The sequence below is a fragment of the Rana temporaria genome, chromosome 3 (genome assembly GCF_905171775.1).
Source record: "Rana temporaria chromosome 3, aRanTem1.1, whole genome shotgun sequence".
NCBI lineage: Eukaryota > Metazoa > Chordata > Amphibia > Anura > Ranidae > Rana > Rana temporaria.
This window is the reverse complement of record NC_053491.1, coordinates 35,806,106-35,822,313: the sequence shown is the minus strand read 5'-3', so window position 1 is coordinate 35,822,313 and position 16,208 is coordinate 35,806,106.

Genomic DNA, 16,208 nt, shown 5'->3' with positions numbered 1-16,208 from the left:
TTACTGCACAATTTTTACTTGTTTTGTTCAATATTGAGTTGTCCCATCCTTTGCAGCTATAACAGCTTCAACTCTTCTGGGAAGGCTGTCCACAAGGTTTAGGAGTGTGTCTATGGGAATGTTTGACCATTCTTCCAGAAGCACATTTGTGAGGTCAGGCACAAATGTGGATGAGAAGGCCTGGCTCACAGTCTTCACTCTAATTCATCCCAAATGTGTTCTATCCTGTTGATGTCAGGACTCTGTGACATGTCTTTATGGAATTGCTTGTGCGTGTAAAGGCAAGCGTCACAATACTTTTGACAATGTATATATAAAATGTATAGCATATCAATGAAAAAAAGGGTGTCTTCCAGTGTCCAAAGAAAACCTTCCACCTTGAATCTTAACACAACACCACTTGTGCTCAGTGCTAATAATGCATTCACCAGATTATATGCTACCTTTAGCAGGCAGTAGCGCTTTCAGTATCAGATAGTAACTCCCAGATTCTCATACACGACAATCCAACTGCTAGCTAGGTCCCAAGGTGTCCAAAGTTCCGATTTGCAGGAGGGAAGTGTCACACTGTGCATACAAGGGCTGTATGGAAAGAGGATGCTCACCACATAGAGCCACAACCAGGGGTGGACTGACAACTCATGGGGCCCCCGGGCAATAGAAGATTATGGGGCCCCTGGGCTTACAGATGGCCACCACGCCAGGAGGCAGTGCAGAGGCGGGGCAGCTAAAATCTCGAGATTTTCACATCAAAAGCATGTCGGTTTCGGACATATCAGGGACAGATGTAAAAAAAAAAACTGATTTTTACATACTGTCCCTGGTTTTATTGAGCCTGGCAACCCTGATGGGGCCCCCTAGTGGCATGGGGCCCTCGGGCAGTGCCCGAGTGACTCAATGGCCAGTCCACCCCTGGCCACAACGAAGGGTCTTGAATAGTGTAGTGTAGTTTATTAAAATGTAGAGGATCCACATAAAATCACATACTGTGCATCCAAAAGGATAACATGGAATATGAAAACAGCAATTCAAATCCACTTATTAAGATGGTTGTCACTTCCCATCCCCGGAAATGGTGACCTGATGTCAGCGCGTAATGCAGCCCCAATGCATTTAATGCAAAAGCACGTCCTCAGAGGGCATTTGGTATGCAATGGTATTCAGACGTGATCTATATTGCATATCTACTGTACATTGGCCCAGCTTCAACCAACGTAAGTATGCATATTTCATGTCTGGGGGACTCGTGAGCAAGCTGATAATCACTGTAGTAGTTACTGCTACTATAGTGATAGCATAGCTCCCAACTGTCCCTGATTTGGAGCAATGTCCCTCTGTCCCTCTTTCCTCCTCATTTGTCCCTCATTTTGGTCTGATCTATATAGTTGTATATAAAATGCACTTTTTATCTATCTAAAAGTGTTTCCCAGTGCTAAACAGTTCATCTGATTTCTCAATTGCTGCATTTTTTAATTCCAGGAGCCAATATAAAGGAATAGTAGTTGTAAAAAAAAGCACTTGTGGGTTTAACCAATCTTGTTTTTTGTACAATTCTCCTTTAACCTCCCTGGCGGTATGATTCTTTCAGAAAAAAGGTGCTGAAAGCGGTACAATTATTTGCAAGGAAATTTGGCGTTTTATACTGTAGGCCTGTAATTCTTAGGAATAACTCACTTAAATCTGACCAAACAAGAGTCTTGTAGGCATCCCGGGTATGACATTTTTTTTTAAAAACAAAATTATAAATGATAATATAATAAATAATTATAAATAATTATAACAATTAATAATATAATTATAATAACAATTATTCAATAATGTAATCAAATCAAAATCACAGAAATTTGCTCAGTTGCAGAATTGTCGCTGTCATTACTTTTATTTTTTTATGACGAATTTCCCCACAAATCGCTATCGCACAATTCTGCAAGTGATTATAATTTATTATCGCTGTTTTCTAGCTGCTCTAAAACCATTTTTGACATAAAAAGACACTTTTGGTTGCTATGGACAATCTACAGTTTGCAGGGAGAAAGAAAGGTTTTTTATTATATAAAAGTACATGTAGGGCACTGGGCAGACCACTAGGGACAAGGGGGGTGTGTATTTTTTACATACAGTACTGTAATCTATAAAATTACAGTATACTGTATGTATTGTGTTTGTTTACGTTTTTGAATTTGTCGCCGTTCTCCGCTTCCGTGCGTCGTAACGTCGCAGGGAACGGAGATCGGCGGCACAGGAGGACGCTGTGTGAATCGAGCGAGCACCCGCTCGCTCACACAGCGTGGTGGCCTCGCTGGATCCAGGGACAAGGTAAGTAAACATTGTCTGTGGATGCTGCGAGGCAAGCCCAGTCTGACTCGGGGTTACCGATCGCAGCACAGAAATCTAACCCCGAGTCAGACTCGGGAACACCGCCAGGAGGGTTAAGGGGGTGTGGCAAGGGGTGTGTCCTATGCCTGCATATGTTTGCTGATAGGTGTCCCTCATTCCAATCTCAAAAGTTTGGGAGGTATGTGATAGCTGTGATCTTCTGGGTCCTGTGCTGAGTGGTTTTCCCACTGACCACAAGGGGTTGCTTGCATGGCACTGCTGCCATTCATAGAGCACCCCTAAATGTTTCTTGGTGAATACAAGGCATTACTGCCCCTACTCTCTACCTACCAGTTATAGTATTATTATTATTTACATTGCAGTTAATACTTATATGCATTGTTCATATCTGACTGATTCAAGAGTTATGTAAACAAATTTGTGTAGCGCTCAAAATGGTGAATATAAAATTAAATAAATAAATGTAAAATGTGAATGTCAATTCAACAGTGAACATGAGTAAATGAACAACCCATATTTATAAGTGCAAAAAATGATATAAAGAAACATTCAAACGTCCAAATTCATGGGGAGACACCAAGAGGCGGTTTATTTGAAGAATAAACACCCATAGAAAGTCTCTCTTGATGTGTACAGGGAAATTGATAAAATTTTGATCCAAAAAGTGCAGTAGAAAGTGATAAGGTTGGCACGCTTACCAGGGATTGACACACCTACTATAAAGCAGGTGTGTCAAACAGGCATTGGCGAGGTTGAGCCTCAATGAAATCCACCACAGGAGGACATTGTAAGCAGGATAGGTACCATCCGATATACCCAATGCTGTATCCTGGCCTAGGTCAACACGGCCCAGGCCTAGGGCAGCACTTTGCAGGCGGGCAGCACAGAAAGGGTACCCGCCAGCTTGCGCTACACTGTTAGTGTACCACCAGTCTTATGGGGCGAACTGGGCTGAGAGGCAAAAATAGTCTGGGGCCCCCATAGAGCGGCCGGCCGCACAGCTTCTGATATGCGGGCGGTCGGCATTCCGCAACAGTGGGCGGGGGGGCGCTGCTTATATTCTTGACTGCCCTATCATCCTGGACCACAAACCATCCTCACTGTGCTATATGTTTTCTGCTGCACCATTGGCATGGTTATATCTTCTTAGTCCTCCCCATAAAATGATCAGAAATTTGTGCTTAAAGTAGAACTATAGGCAACACTTTTTTTTTCTCATTTTGGATAGAGTAAGGGAGGGTTATTTTTTACCATCCCTGTCCCATTGCAGATATTTCCCTTCACTTCCTGCCCCATAGCCAAACAGGAAGTGAGAGGAAATCTATGCAAATTAGGGGAATTCATTGCCCCCCCAGGCCCTCAGAACCAGTGTCCGCAGGGTGGGTCTTAAACAGCAAGGGGTGTATCCTTGACAGAAAGGGGTGGGTCATTTTTAAATTAGGGGGTGCACAAGTTTAGTCAGACCTAGGGCAGCACAAAACCTAAATACACTACTGGATTTACCCCAAAGTTTCCCGGTAGCAAGACACAGACACCAAAACTTGCGGCAAACCGCATCAAATGGTGCAATGATCCATGATATGCATGAAAAAAAAAAAAACTGCACATAGTGTAATACTGTTTGGTATATTTATTGTAAAAAAAGGGGTTTACACTTACAAAAATTCCAGATAAACAAGCTTGTAACATGTAGGTAAGTATGCAATGATTCCATGACCGTAACTGACGTGTTTTGTCCTATCTGGATATCATCAAAAGTAAATCTCAGTCTAGTGGTACAGAACTTTATTCTAAATCACCTTGACTTAGTGATTATCAGTGGCGGCCTGTCCATATGGGCCACAGGGACGCTGCCCCCCTAATCCATGCGCCTGGCCCTTAATCTACATGCAGGGACCTGGGCGCTTGGATTTCAATGTTTTTTTTTTTAAGCACATGATTAGAGCCTGAGGCTCTAATCGGCTTAAAAAAGAGTGGGCTCGGGGCACGCAGATCACTGGGCCCTGAGCCAACCCAGTTGTGTGACAATAGAGAATTAATATTCGCTATTGTCTTCCTGATTCTCCTCCCGGCCAATCAGGAAGCGGGTGCTGAGACCCACTTCCTGTTTGGCCAGGAAGAGAAGCAATGGCCCCCGGAGTGAGAAGCAACAGCCCTACCATCTGCCTCCTAAGGTAAGGAGGCCTCTGATCGCCGCCTTCCCCTCCATCTCCCGAGCGGGGGGCGTTAGTTTGCCCCCCCAAAAATAATGAGCACCAGCTGCCACTGTGTAGTGTTTAACAGACTGTTTCTAAACCTACCTTCTGTATCATATAAGCAGGGGCAGGAGGCGTGGCTGTGAGTGACGGAGCACCGGGTACACAGGAAGGAGATCGCGGCTCTATTTAATTCAGCGGCGCTCGCTCCTCCTCTTCCCTTGGAGACAGCAGGGATGATCTGACACTGATGGCAAAGGTGAGACTGCAGATGGGCACTGAATAGGCTGCATTGTGGTAAACTTATAGGCTGCAGATGGGCACTAATAACTCTGCAGTGAGGAGCAAGGCTGCAGAGGGGCACAGATCATGCTGCAGAGGGGCACAGATCAGGCTGCAGAGGGGCACAGATCCGGCTACAGAGGTGCACAGATCAGGCTGCAGAGGGGCACAGATCAGGCTGCAGAGGGGCACAGATCAGGCTGCAGAGGGGCATAGATCAGGCTGCACTGAAGCTACAGATGGGAACTAATCATGCTGCATTGATGCTCACTGACTGATTAATTTTCTTCAAAGTGGTTTATTTAAAAAAAAAAAAAAATGTTTTCCTGATACTTCCCTCTTAAAATGGGGTGCGTGTTATACGCTGGCGCGTGTTATACGCCGATAAATACAGTATTTGCCCGATCGGTCCAAACCGATGGTTAGTACAGAAAGCATCGGTTCAAAACCCGCGCATGCTCAGAATCAAGTCGACGCATGCTTAGAAGCATTGAACTTCGTGTGTTGGACGTCACCGCGTTCTGACCCGATCGGTTTTTGGAACGATGGTGTGTACGCACATCAGACCATCAGGCCACTTCAGCGGTGAACCGATGGAAATGGCCCGTCGGACCATTCTCATCGGTTTGGAACGACCGTGTGTACGCGGCCTTAGGCCCCGTACAGACGATCGGATCGATCCGCTGAAAACGGTCCACCGCCGGATTTCTGTCTGATGGTTGTACACACCATCAGACAGAAATCCGCGTGCAAACAATACGCGGGGCGTGGCCGCACCGTCGCCACGACGATGACGCGGCGTCGTGGGCGGCCCTGGAAGTTCAAAGCTTCCACACATGCGTCGAATCAGTACGACGCATGCGAGGGATGGCGGTCGGTCGGACGTGTCCGGTGAGTCTGTACAGACGACCGAATACGTCCGACGGACAGGTTTCCAGCGGACAGGTTTCTTAGCATGCTACGAAATTTTTATCCGCTGGAAACTGTCCGATCCGCGGGACAATTGTCCGCTCGGGCCTACACACGACCGGATCTGTCCGCTGGAACTGGTCCGGGGGACCAGTTTCAGAGGATCGATCCGGTCGTGTGTACGGGGCCTTAGTGTCTGACTGCAGTCATTTTTTATTTTGCTCATAGTCCCACTTCAATACAGATCAGTGGTAACTAAACTCTCCATCCAGACACTTAAGAAAAACTCTAACGCACAAAAAAGTTTGTTTTATGATCATTTATTCTCTCATGCTATCACTAATCGCTTGGGTAGCAAGGTAGCTCTATCTGTTCAACTCCATCATGTTTTTTGTCTTATTCTGTTTGCTGCTTCAACTCACATAACCTTGTTGCTTACTCTTTTCTGTGTTTGAAAACTCTTATTTTAACAAATTCCATCCTTTTACTGGCAGATCTATAAGAGCAATGTAAGAGCTAGCACCAGTACCCCAGTGGTTGTGTTTTTATTTCGTCGTCAGCTTTGAAGACATTTTGAATGATCTATAATACAGTGTTTGAATTATGGATTGGATTTTTTGGAGTGCTGTACATTAATGTTTGTTGTTTTTGGCATGCAGCTTTTTTTTTTTTACCTCAATGCTGCTCAATGTGAATCCAACTCAAATGTGCCTCAAATTGATCTCCTACAGATTTCATACCAGTATCAAATGCAAGATTTTTTCCCTGAAAGAAGTAGATCCAGAGGTGGTTAAAGTATATAAGGAATATATAAGACAACAGTGATTGCTATTAAACTAAGTAAACACTACCAATCTACTTTACTAAAGCACAATGGGGGTTATTTATGAAAGGCAAATCCACTTTGTACTACAAGTGCAAATTGCACTGAAAGAGCACATGGAAGTGAAGTCACTGTAGATCCGAGGGGTACATACAAGAAAAAAAAACAGCATTTTAGCTTGCACATGATTGGATAATAAAATCAGCAGAGCTTCCCCTCATTTCAGATCTACTCCTCAGATTTACAGCAACTGCACTTCCAAGTGCACTTTTAGTGCATTTTCAACTTGTAGCTGGCACTTGTAATGCAAAGTGGATTTTCCTTTTGTAAATAACCCCCATAGTATGTTTGTGTCAAGGATAAATACTCTTGGATGGTAATGTAGCGCTACGTGTGAGCCAAAAGGCAATGGCTGTATACACCTAATGGGGTGTGACCATATTGTGACACAAAGGATGTACTGGCAAAAATTCCACCACAACAAAATGTGAAATTCAAATCAATAAAGTGAACAATATAAACAAAAATGTAATATAGTGTCCATAAAAAATAAAACGATGAAGATGTCATGAGATGGTGAGGAACTTCCCAACAGAAATCTTCAAATATGTGGTGGAATATATATGCGCTTACCGAAACCTGTTGGACCCAAATGTCGTACGACAGTGGATCGATTGAGCTTGGAATGTCCCACAGAGATGTCACCGGAAGTCCAGAAAGAAATGGAGTCTACCTCCTAGGCATTCAGATGTCATCAACCCAGGAAAGGGCAGGAAGACCAGATGTTCATCGGCCACCGACTACTCCCATACTGAAGATCCTAGTAAACTGTGGATGTGGCAATCATAAAAGATCCTCCAAGCATCCAAACACGATCTGATACAGGTAAGTGAGAACCCTGGCATGGGTACTGAAAAAAAAACAACTGGAGAGGGCTCAAAAAAAACGTATCGTCCACAAATTCATGTAAAGAGAAGAAAAAAATGGGGGCTCCAATGGTGTAGGTCATAAAGAGGCTTTAATAAAAAAAAACAATATACATAATAAAATATAAAAAAAGGTGATCACAATTCATGAGTATTAAAAGCAATATGGGGAGCAAAATGCATGGCCCGACGCGTTTCGATCCAATAGGAAATCTACAGGGGCATTGATAAATACTTCACTTATTGATAGGTGACATTTGAGAAGTATAACAAAAGATAACAATATTAATTTAGTGTTTAGATAGAATTCATTGAAATAATACTCCTGAGGGTCCAGCACTGACATATATCTACTCTGGTTTCCTCCAGTCTTTAGGTTAAATTGTCATTGGGCCTCACTTGATCATGACCATAAGCTTTCATCTCCTAAGCTAGTGGTTCCCAACCTCAGGTACCCCCACGGGTCTTGTTTTCAGGATGTCCTACACTTTTCATATGTGTTTTAAATTAACATCAAAGGGAAACCCCCAAAACATGGTCCTTTTGGGGTTGCTTGAGGACCGAGGTTGGGAACCACTGTCCTAAGTTATCTATTGGAATGAACAAAAAAATATGTGTATATGTGTGTTATATATCTGTGTGTGTTATGCTTATACAATAGTTATAAGGGGACTGCTTACAAGTCAAATAAAGAAAAATACTCTGTAACAAAACAATACCAAAAAAGAGTCAAAAAGATCTTAACTTGTAGGCAGACATAGGCTGCAGTATTCCCTTCAACATGAAGGAGCTCCTTAATGAATAATTGTCTCCTGCTATGGGCAGTAGTTTATTTAGGTTTTGTGCTGCCCTAGGCCTGACTAAACTTGTGCATCCCCTAATTCAAATATGACCCACCCTTCCTGCCAAGGCCACACACATTTCTGTTTAAGACCCGCCCTGAAATTTTCGAGTGGGGACACTAGTTCTTAAGGCCTGGGGAAGGGGGGCAATGTATTCCCTTAATTTGCATAGATTTCCTCTCACTTCCTGTTTGGCTATGGGGCAGGAAGTGAAGGGAAATCTCTGCAATGGGACAGGGATGGGTAAAAATAAACTGACAGGGGCTATATGCACACCCCATATTCGATACTCCAAGACTAAATGTATTTTATTTTGGTTTTAGTATGTACTGCCTGTTAGCAGAATAATAAAAACCTTTCTACTTTTCTATAAATTATTGTATTTGAATTTCATTGTTTACACTCCTCAAAGGCACATCTAAAGTCCCACCTTGTGCCAATTTCCCCCCTTTTTTTGTAACATGTTTGCCTCTTATACGTTTTTGATAGTTGATTTGGACCCATTTTGCCTCTTCTGACACCCTAAAATCTATACTTCCCCCTCTTACTTCCCCTTACTCCACTTATCAGTGAACTCCAGCAGTTGGACTTCCCCCTGTAGATTCTATCCTCCCTTTTCCCCTTCACGGGTTACGTTACTTACCCTTTTTGTATTTATAGATGGTGCCGGATCTCTGAGTATTTCCAACTTTTCCTTTATTTCCTCTCTCTTTTTCTTTTTTAAGTCTGTTATGGACATACTGAACACTAGACATGTGCAGAACGAAAAAAATTGTTTTGTTTTGTTTCGTTATTTACATAAATTAGTTCAGTTAACTTTGTTTTCGGGATTTGTTTCATTTATTCTTTTTCAAATCGATTCGAACAGTTTTTGAAAAGTTTCAAAAATAATATAGTTTACAAATTTAAAAAGTTTTCGAATCAATTTCAACTAGTTTTTGAATTTGAAAAGTTTTTGAATTTGAAAAGTTTTCGAATTTTAATAGTTTTTTCAATTTCCAAAAATATTAGAATAGAAAATAAAGGAATAGAATATATATATATATATATATATATATATATATATATATATATATATATATATATATATATATATATATATATACTGTATATACTATTCTATTCCTTTATTTTCTATTTTATGTTATTCTCTTTGGAAATTGAAAGACTATTCGAATTTGAAAAAGTATTTGAAAAACTATTCAAATTCGAATTTTGTCCGAATTTAAATGTCGGTATTTCAAATTTGGTACCATTCTAATTCGGAAATTTGGATACATGCGAATAACGCAAATTCGTCCAAATTTTTATTCGGGATGGAACGAACTGTACATGTCTACTGAACGCTATTTCCAGGTAGTCCATGTATATGTTTGTAAGTTTGTATGGTTCACACCATTCCTTATTATTGACCTTGTTTATTTTGATGTACTTTATGTGCCTGATCCAACATTTTCACCTTATGATAATTACTCTGATATATAAGCACTTCCTTTTCTTGTAGGCCAACCAGACCACCTATTTGTGTTCTAATGTATATACCTATGTTTACTCTCTATCTTTAAAAGCAAAAACAAAAACTATATTTCCCTATAAAAAACTTCTCCTAAAACTTAGTCAAGGTGTCACTTTACCAGCAGATCCAGCCAGTCGATCCACCAGTTAGGCAATTTAGCTGGCCACACACATTATGCCTTGTCCTTGAAGACCTACTTGTTTTGCCTTCTTCCTGTTTATAACTAGAGTCGTTGTGAGCAGACTAACTTCTCATGCCTCGTACACACGATCGTTTTTTCCGGCTGACTTTTTACCGCCGGGAAAACTGAGGGGAAAGCTGAGAACTTGCTCGGCAGCTTCCCCCCCCCTACACACGGCCGGTTTACCTGGCAGGAAAACTGCCATGAGAGCTTTGGTCGGGAATCCCGGCCATGTGTATGCTCCACTGCAGGCTTTCCCCATAGGGAAACTGCCGAGAAAAATACCTCCGGGAATCCCGGCAGGAAAATAGAAGTCATGCTCTAATTTTTCCTGCCGGGATTCTTGGTGGTTTTCCTGTCGGGAAAACTGCCATGGAGCATACACACGGACAGTTTTCCCGGCCAAAAGCTGTCCTGGCAGATTTCCTGCCAGGAAAACCGATCTTGTGTACGAGGCATCAGTTGAATAAACTGTGTAACTAGAGCTGCTTTTCAAAACTTAAATGAAGTTTTGAACAATGCATTTCTACATCATGGTGCTTGGGCATGATAGTTTATGGCTGTGAATAGGTGTAAAACCAGAAGAACACCTAGAAGTTGGAAACACATTCATATTCCACAGCAACACACATAGGTGACAATGATTATCTTTATACAAGATGAGGTAAAGAAAATTAATAAAGGTCAGGATATCTTTCAGAGAGCAGAAGACATAAATCCCGCCAACCACCTCTGTAACCTACATGCACAGAAGAACAAGCAGTGGCTCAAGTCAACCTTTCTTTCTGCCAGCTTCTTGTGATTGAGGTGAAATGAGCATTTATGTGGCTGAATAGACCATAACGCTGTGTTAGTTCATGCATTAAATTACCTTTCTTTTCTTCACATCCTGTATTAACTGTTCTTCTGCCATGAACAAGGGACTTGCTAAATACAGCGAAGTTACATTGCAAGAATACTCATCTGCCTGACCCACCATCCATTTACATTACAGTCTGCTTTTTGGGAAACGTGTTCATAGTCATACATAAGGTGAGTGCCATTCCCAGATACAACTATACTGTATGGGCCAGATCCACAAAGAAGTTACGCTGGCGTATCTATTGATACGCCGCGTAACTTCTAGGATGCTCCGGCGTATCTTTTTTCTGTATTCAGAAAACAAGATACGCCGGAATATTGCTAAGATCCGACTGGCGTAAGCCTCTTACGCTGTCATATCTTAGTTGCATATTTACGCTGGCCACTAGGTGGCGATTCCGTAGATTTACGCAAGGAATATGCAAATTAGGTAGATACGCCGATTCACAAACGTACGTCCGCCCGGCGAATTTTTTTACGTCATTTACGTAAGGCTTTTTCCGGCGTAAAGTTACCCCTGCTATATGAGGCGTACGCAATGTTAAGTATGGACATCGGGCCACAGTCGAATTTTTTACGTTTTTCGTCATTTGCGTAAGTCGTTCGCGAATAGGGCTGTGCGTAAGTTACGTTCACGTCTAAAGCATTGACGATTTTAGGCGTAATTTGGAGCATGCGCACTGGGATTATTTCACGGACGGCGCATGCGCCATTCGTAAAAAAACGTCAAATACGTGGGGTCACGATTAGTTAGCATAGAACACGCCCCCAACCAGCCTCTTTTGAATCATGCGGGCTTACGCCGCCCGATATACGCTACGCTGCTGTAACTAAAGGCGTAACTTCTTTGTGAATACAGTACTCGCCTTTCTAAGTTACGGCGGCGTAGCGCTTCTGAGATATGCTACGCCCGCCTAAAGATAGGCGCATGTACGTGGATCTGGCCCTATACAGTATGTCTGACTTTAACACAGTACAGCTAAGAAATCATACTAATGCTTCAGTGTGTTTCAGATCTGGTGAGACTTATTTGTTTTGTAAAATCTTTATTTTTCACATTTACAAAATGGGACAAAAAGGAGGACTAATGCACTGTACACACGATCGGAATATCCGATGGTATAAAATCCGATGGAACTTTCCGTCGGAATTCCATCAAAGCTGTCTTGCATACACACTGTCAGACCAAATTCCGACCGTCCAAAATGCGGTAACGTAAAACACTATGACAAGCCGAGAAAAATGAAGTTCAATGCTTCCGATAGGATTCCGCAAAAAAATAAAACATGTTCTATTTCTAAACTCCGACAGAAACAAGTCAGATGGAGCCCACACACGGTCGGAATATCTGATGAAAAAATTCCGTCTGACTCTTTTCATTGGAAATTCCGATCGTGTGTACAAGGCATTAGGGTTTGGACTGAAAGTTTAAATTGATTGGAAATCAATAATATGTTATATGAGGGTAATCATGAGTAAACATAGAAAACCAATACAATCCATTCAGTAGATATACATACAGCAATTACAATTTACCACGTAGTAATACAAATCGCATAATACAAGTGATGATTTGGTCAGGTAAAACATGTATTATCCAATTATATCCATTTGAGGAATTCCCCCTCCTTCCACTGGGCCAATCCCCATGGGGTGGGGCTGTTGTTCCCCACCCCCATATCAGATAGTTTAATATTTTTGGCAGTTGCATGATATAGAAATTGAACTAACTTTACTGTTGTCTTATATTTTAATTTAAAAAAGTGTGCTTGTAAGACCGCTGCGCAAATACGGTGTGACAAAAAGTATTGCAATGACCGCCATTTTATTCTCTAGGGTGTTGGAAAAAATATATAATGTTTGGGGGTTCTAAGTAATTTTCTAGGAAAAGAAAACATTTTTAACTTGTAAACAACACATCTGAAAAAGAGGCTTGATCCTTACGTGGTTAAAATAAGATTGTGCAAAGAAAGTATCCTGAACACCACACACCAACATGCCCGACAATCACTTAAATGAAAGCAGCCTCAGCCCAGCTCCATCCAGGCCTTGTGGCCTAGATGGAGCAAGGCTGAGCCTGCTTTCATTCAAGTGACCATCGGACATGTTGGTGTGCAGCGTTACGGATATTTTCTATGCTGGGATTAGTGTACTGAGCAGGGACCAGCACCCACAGTTCGAGTCAAGGGATTGGAACGAGGGAGCCTGGAGCAGCATCTCTAGTATCTCTAAAAAAAAAAATCACACCAAAAAAAACTTTCATTGGTTTTGTTTCTATCTGTGTCCCATTGGTGGGATTTCCCTTCACTGCCTGTCTCATAGCCAAGAACAGATTCCCTCTAAACCGAGGGAACCCCAAATTGTCACCAGAATGAATTCCCATTGGAAGAGTTTCTCTCTATTTCTGTTCTGCAGACAACCCCACATTTTTGATTTTCTTTAACCACTTAAGACCCGGACCTTTAGGCAGCTAAAGGACCTGGCCAGTTTTTGCGATTTGGCACTGCGTCGCTTTAACTGACAATTGCACGGTCGTGCGACGTGGCTCCCAAACAAAATTGGCGTCCTTTTCCCCCCACAAATAGAGCTTTCTTTTGGTGGTATTTGTTCACCTCTGCGGTTTGTATTTTTTGTGCTATAAACAAAAATAGACCGACAGTTTTTTCCTCAGTTTAGGCCGTATTTTTCGACCTATTTTTGGTAAAAAAAAAATCGCAATAAGCGTTTATCGATTGGTTTGCGCAAAATTTATAGCGTTTACAAAATAGGGGATAGTTTTATTGCATTTTTATTATTCTTTTTTTTTAATACTAATGGCGGCGATCAGCGATTTTTTTCATGACTGCGACATTATGGCGGACACTTCGAACAATTTTGACACATTTTTGGGACCATTGTCAATTTCACAGCAAAAAATGCATTGTTTACTGTGAAAATGACAATTGCAGTTTGGGAGTTAACCACAAGGGGGCGCTGAAGAGGTTAAGTGTGACCTCATTTGTGTTTCTAACTGTAGGGGGGTGTGGCTGTAGGTGTGACATCATTGATTGTGTTTCCCTATAAAAGGGAACACACGATCAATGATGGCGCCACAGTGAAGAACGGGGAAGCTGTTCCAGCAGCGATCGGGTCCGTGGGTCCCGCGGTCATAGTCACGGATCTTCGGACCGGGTCGTGGGCGCGCGCCCCACGGCTGGGCACTTAAAGAGGACGTACCTGTACGTACATGTGCCCAGCCGTGCCATTCTGCCGACGTATCTGTGCAGGAGGCAGTCCTTAAGTGGTTAACAGAACAAATAGTGAGGGTGAATCTTCATAATGGGGGCACAGACAGCAATAAAAACTGGCAGGTGTTCTAATCCCTCTCCACTCTATCCAAAACTAATAAAGAAAAAGTTTTGCCTTTAGTTATAATTTCAAAACATATTAGATTATATCTTTGTTTACAAGAAAATAATGCATAAAACATGCATCCTGCTTTTTTAACCACTTGCTGATGGCCGTACGACTTTGTACGGCCGCAGCGCGGCTCCCAATCTCTAACAGGCCGTCTTTTTACGGCCGCCCCTTTGCACGTTCCCCGCGCGTGCTCCCGAGCGCGCAGCGGGGAACTGCTGTGCTGGCCGTGTCCCTTGGACACAGCCAGTCACAGATCGCCGTGAACGGCCAATCGGAGCGGCCGTTTCCTAGGCGATCTGTGCGGCCAATGAGAGATGATCTCATATGTTTACATATGAGATCATCTCTCATTCCCGGCTCTCGCAGACAGCGGTGCTGTCAGGGGAGAGAGGAGACCGATCTGTGTCTCGTGTACATAGAGACACAGATCGGTCACCCCCCTTCCCCCACAGTTAGAACACTAATATTAGGGTACACATTTAACCCCTTCCTCACCCCCTAGTGTTAACCCCTTCCCTGCCAGTCACATTTATACAGTAATTAGTGCATATTTATAGCACTGATTGCAGTATAAATGTGAATGGCTCCAAAAATGTGTCAAAAGTGTCCGATGTGTCCGCCATAACGTCGCAGTCCCAATAAAAATCGCAGATCGCCGCCATTTCTAGTAAAAAAAAAAAAAAAAAAAAATAATTCTGTCCCTTATTTTGTAGGCGCTATAACTTTTGCGCAAACCAGTCGCTTATTGCGATTTTTTTTTTTTTTACTAAAAATATGTAGAATACATATCGGCCTAGACTGAGGATAAAAAAAAACGTAATAAAAAAATTAAGCTATTTATTATATCAACAAGTAAAAATTTTTTTTTTTTTCAAAATTGTCGCTCTATTTTTGTTTATAGCGCAAAAAATAAAAACCGCAGAGGTGATCAAATACCACCAAAAGAAAGCTCTATTTGTGGGGGAAAAAGGACGTTAATTTTGTTTGGGAGCCACGTCGCACGACCGCGCAATTGTCAGTTAAAGCGACGCAGTGCCGAATCGCAAAAAGTCCTCTGGTCAGGAAGGGGTTTAAGTGCCCAGTAAGGAAGTGGTTAATATCTCAAATGTAGATTGGTGTAAAATTACTGAATTTGATGTTCACTATATTACTAGACTCTTATTATCGGTTGCCTGCATGGAAATGAAGATGATTTTCCCTTAGGTTCTGTACCACAATTTACCGTAGCTCTCATCTGATCATCTTTGCCATTGAACACTTGGCTACAGCACCGGGCAGGAGATGATGACTGGAAAGATTACACTTACTGAGAATACACAGGGAACACGTGAAATAATCTTCTCTGAACAGTCCTGGAACAGCTGCCTACTGGGTTTCCCTTTCCGGATAGTTGGTTCTCAGACTTACCTTAACTGAGATCTGTGGTAGTCGAGGGAATGAAATGCTATTTTGTTTTAAATGTAACATTTTGTGTTTGCTTCTCTTTTTATCTAATGTAGCAGTAGCTGACAAATTTTCATTATAATTGCCACATAATCTGACTGTATTATAAATGAAGCCTTGAGAGGCTGAGATTTGGAAAGTAGTTTTGTTATAGACACATGCTTCTTTAGAGACAATAACTTGCTTTCTGGCAGATGCTGAGCAGATTTATGTGCATTACTGTGCTTTGCTATACAGTTTATGGTCTCTTTCAGATGGGCATTCAGTGACATGGATTTAATGCCCCCCTGATGCCCACCAGAACTCTAAATGATAGCCAGGACAGGGCTATTCATATGCCACAACTGGGATTCTTTGCTTCGTGGCCACGGCATTTTTAACTTAGTGTGCAGATTTTAACAAGCGGCATTGCTTGTCAAACCCCACCCCCCTATTGAGCTCAATGAGGCCTGTGCAATGGGAATGACTGTGGCTTGGTAGTTCAGCATTTTTTA